The sequence below is a fragment of the Anarrhichthys ocellatus genome, unplaced genomic scaffold (genome assembly GCF_004355925.1).
Source record: "Anarrhichthys ocellatus isolate YVR2014 unplaced genomic scaffold, GSC_Weel_1.0 scaffold4003, whole genome shotgun sequence".
Lineage (NCBI taxonomy): Eukaryota > Metazoa > Chordata > Actinopteri > Perciformes > Anarhichadidae > Anarrhichthys > Anarrhichthys ocellatus.
The window spans coordinates 1-4,928 of record NW_022283977.1 but is presented as its reverse complement, the minus strand read 5'-3'; the positions used below and the strand labels follow the sequence as shown (position 1 = coordinate 4,928).

Below are 4,928 nucleotides of genomic sequence, written 5' to 3'. Positions count from 1 at the left end.
CTTCCTCGTCATCATCTACGCTCAGCGTCTTCCTCGTCATCATCTACCCTCAGCGTCTTCCTCGTCATCATCTACGCTCAGCGTCTTCCTCGTCGTCATCTACGCTCAGCGTCTTCCTCGTCGTCATCTACGCTGAGCGTCTTCCTCATCATCTACGCTCAGCGTCTTCCTCATCATCTACGCTCAGCGTCTTCCTCATCATCTGCGCTCAGCGTCTTCCTCATCATCTGCGCTCAGCGTCTTCCTCGGCAGCAGCTGTGTTTGTTAGTTCTCACCTCAGCCAGACGAGTGAACTTCCTCTCCGGTATGACGGGTCGTCTCCACAGGTTGTTGATGCTGATGTCGTGGGGGGGCGTGGACATGGGGGCCTCCAGGTTGTCGTCGTAGCTGAGGGCCCGTCGGGTCATCCCGATGGGGAGCCTCATCCCGCCCATCCCAGAATCCTCTATGGCTGCAAACAACAACAACAACAACAGCTTTTAATACGAGCAGAAGCAGCAAACAGATTTAAACTAACGTCACACACTTGGCTGACTCTCTACGTCAGAGATCTTTTCATTTTAACGTCCTCCTTTTGTTTTAAATGTTCCTCACGTGTCCCATAAAAGAGCCTTCTGATTTAAGAACAATGAACTCTCTCTCTGTATCTTTAAAAGCAAATTTAAGACCAATATTTTTAATCAGGCTTCAAATTTGGAGAAATGTGACAGCCGTAGTTTTTTTAATTCAATCATTGGTTTTACATCGTTTTTATTAAATAATTATAATTACTAATTCATCCATTATTTAGATGAATTGATTAATACTTTGCTCGTTGATGGATCTTTGTTTGGGCACTCACCTGGTAGATCACCTGTGCTAGACATGATGTCAGTGAGACCACAAACAAGATCGACCAGGACCTGGAAATAAAGAGAGATCTGTGTCATCACATTTACATAAAGACAGAACTTTATTCTGTGTCATCATATATATATATATATAAATAAATATAAATACCTTCCGGCTGTGCTTTTGTGATGCGGACCGACTGGTGACGTGGAGACAACAGTTACATCGGTCTGTCAGACACACACAAGGCCCTCTGGCAGTGCATTGTGGGTAAGCAGCCACGCCAAGAGGGAAGCAACTACGGAGACAGCAGAGGTCGAAGGTCAACAGTTTAATTCAGAGCGCGACTCTCTTCTGTCTTTTAAACTTAACTTCTCACTAACAATTATTGTATTTAATCTACATATAATAAAAACAAGGTACTAAACAAATTTAGTGTCCAAATGTTTTTGGATATTTTTTGCAACACGGATACTGCTAATAAATATTAATAAAGGTAACAATATAGTGGACATGTCTGACAAATGGAGCTGATGATGACAGCATCCCAGAAGATGATGACATCACTCCTACTGCAGCAACAAGAGGCCTGCATCACCCCTTCAAAATAAAAGCTTACATTTCCTCTTGTGGGGTTCATCAAGTCCTGCATTACACAACAGAACGTATTATTACAATTAGCTGACTTATTGTCAATTAAATGATGCATCCAATGAAGGCTGCATCCAACAATTATTTTCATTATTTATTAATCTGACGGCTATTTTCACAATTAATCGTTTGTCTAAAAATGTCAGAAAATAGTGAGACATGTCAATAAGAGTTTCCCAAAGCCAAAGAGGACGTCTTAAAATGTTAAAGATATTCACTTTAATGTGACAGAAAAGCAGAGAGAAACAGGTGATCTCCGTATTTGAGGGCCTGAAAAGATCATTTAATGACATTTAACAGGAGAATATTACTTAAAAGATGATTTAACTGTTAATATAGTTGAGGGTTCTGCAGGTCTGAGCACTAGTAGAAGCTCCATGTCTTCTGTGGACAAGAACGTGTCATCTAATAACAATGTCCTATTACATCACATCGTTATAATATTATAAACGCAGATAAATGAAACTCATTCTGCCACTATTATCCACGATGAGGCCACAGCCTCGCCAAACTCCATTCAGATATTCCTCATTTTAAGGGTATTGTTGTACAATGAGGGTTGCAGGTATATTACGGATTATTCCTTCTATATTCACATGATATCATAGTAAATTCAGCTAATATCTGAATCACCTAAAAACATTTATTTTCAAGCAAATCTCACACGCTGATGTGAGGAAACAGAAGAAAAGCTGGTTTTAAAAAGCTCATTTTTACTACAACAGAGACTGCTTGGTGTCGTTTTACTCATGCCGAATTGAAGAATGGCGGGTACACATTCGCAGAAATGTATAAAATCAATGTTTAACATTTTTAATCGTTGACCGGGAGTTGTTTTATCGTTAAAACCCTCATATCTCGGGTGTAGTTTGGTGGCAGCTCGGAGCGTCGAGGGCACGAGATAGCGGAACCGGTTGGCGCTGGCTGCAGGGCAACACAATCAACCGTCAACCGGGCGACTAACGGTTGTTAGTCTGCGTTATTTCATCTCACCGGAAGGTAACGGCGGCTTCAGGCCGACGACCGAGACATCGGTGAGCCTCCAATGTCGACTGGTTCACGGGGAAGAAAACGGATTTGTTGGGTGGCAGCCATTATTATTGTGCCCGATGAAATAAAGCTGCTTCCTCGATTGATGGAATGGTAGATTTCTCGTTTGCCTGTTCTCGTTGCTTATCGCGAGAGTTGAGGATAAGATGACAGGCACACAAACACACACATGGACACACGCAAACTGTTATGTATGGCAGCACATCTCCACCACTGGGATGAAAACATACTGTTTACTAAAAAATATTTAAAAATATGACGTTGGATATAATAATGGTTTAACATCTCTAAATATTGATTTACTATTGAAAATATATAAATACAGGAGTTATAAGCTGATAGCAGCGACAGTAGGTGAGCAACACTCACTGCACCTCTTGTGGTTGTTTGTCTCCACCTAGTGTTTGCCTCACACTCACCTGCTGTATTGTCTTCATGTTTCTAATGTGGAGTTAATCTTCCATTTTGTCTCCTGGGAGTGTAAATATCACGCAAACATCGTATTGAAGGACAGAGACCCTCTCTAACAGACGACATCTCACCTGGCTCCTCTCCGTTGGCTCCAGGATCGTTTTTAGAATTGATCTTTTAAGATTTTACCGATCATTGGCCCCAAAATATACATTCATCAGAGTTTAACTCTCACTGTTGAGCTTTCTGTGGTTTTATTGTTTGTCAGAATCAGAACTGTTTATTGCTAAATACGTTACACATCCAAGGACCATGTGACCAGGTGATTAGTGCATAACAATAAACACAGTGCAATAGTATGAGACATCATTTAAAAATAGAAAAAATATTAAAATGTACATTATAATATGCTAAACAAAAGGTAAAGTCATTTAAAGCACTTTGTAAACTTTTAAAGGTGCTGTATGAATAAATAAAGTTATTATTATTATTTATGCTGGTGCATTGTAAAATGTCTGATCCACCTGTGTGACACCCAGGTGACTTCCTGTCAGCTGTGATCCTCCCACCTCCTCTGCAGTGTTTGCGCCTCCCTCTCCGGTCGGGTCTTCCTCCTCCATGGAAGAACTCCTCCAACCGGACTTTCCTCTCCAGTGCGCCCAGCAGAGGAGGAAGTTACACGGGGCTGAAAAGACAACAACCTGAGGATCCTGCGTGGTTCTGTTTGAGAAACTTTTTAATTTTTAATTTTAGAGTGTCTCTGCGTGATCCATAAAGATGTCTGTCCAAACCAACCGGACGACGAGGACGACCTACCGGACCATGAACGTGGCCTCCGAGGAGCCCGTGTCCAACACGAGGACGACCTACCGGACCCTTAACGTGGCCTCCCAGGAGCCCGTGACCAACACGAGGACGACCTACCGGACCCTGAACGTGGCCTCCCAGGAGCCCGTGACCAACACGATGACGACCTACCGGACCCTGAACGTGGCCTCCCAGGAGCCCATGGTGACCCGCCCGGTGTCCCCGATCGCGTCGGTGTCCTCGGTGTCCTCGGTGCAACCTCTCGCGCTGAACAGCTCCTACGAGACGGTGCGGTACCTGGTCCCGATGCAGCAGCAGCAGCAGCAGTACTCGTACATCCCGGTGCAGCAGCAGCAGCAGCAGCAGTTCTATGTCATGCAGCAGCCGATGATGCAGCAGATGGTGTCCCCGATGTACATGCAGAGTATCCCCCGCCTGAGCGTCAGCAGCCAGGACTCCACCGACATGATGTACCAGCACACGGGCACGGTGGAGGTGAGTCTGCTCCCGGTGGAGACACTTTTTAACACTTTATGCTGCAGGTCAGAGCTCAGAGAGACGAACATCAGTGACTAATAAAGTGGTTTCGTGAAGAAAAAGCAGCAACATGCAGTGAGAAATGTCTGTTTACAGCAGCTAAAAGTAAAAAAACATGAGAAAATATGAAACAAACGGACCTTTACAGGTGTAATTAGCTCGTTTGAAGCCACAGCGTGATCATTTAAATGTAATAAATATTCATAATGTAAGAAAACCATGAGCGCATAATGTAATAACACTTTTGTGCACAAGTTATTATATCATAAGTAGATTGTTACATAATAAACTAAGCAAACATATTTTTAATAATAGTGCATATATATATATATAGATATATATATACATATATATATATATAGTGTAGTTTGTCTACCTACCTGGTTGATCCTGCCAGTAGCATATGCTTGTCTCAAAGATTAAGCCATGCAAGTCTAAGTACACACGGCCGGTACAGTGAAACTGCGAATGGCTCATTAAATCAGTTATGGTTCCTTTGATCGCTCTAACGTTACTTGGATAACTGTGGCAATTCTAGAGCTAATACATGCAAACGAGCGCTGACCTACCGTGATGCGTGCATTTGTCAGACCCAAAACCCATGCGGGGTGCTCTTCGGGGTGCCCCGGCCGCTTTGGTGA

General features: G+C 43.2%; 1 long non-coding RNA gene across 1 annotated transcript; it reads right to left on the bottom strand.

Annotated features, from left to right (window-relative positions):
* Positions 1–7: 7 nt before the first annotated feature.
* LOC116379262 (uncharacterized) lies at positions 8–2,648 on the bottom strand. Its single transcript, XR_004212396.1, has 4 exons — positions 2,476–2,648; positions 1,000–1,129; positions 842–902; positions 8–451 (listed from the first exon to the last, which is right to left on the bottom strand). It is a non-coding gene; the product is annotated as an uncharacterized LOC116379262 (long non-coding RNA).
* Positions 2,649–4,928: the final 2,280 nt, after the last annotated feature.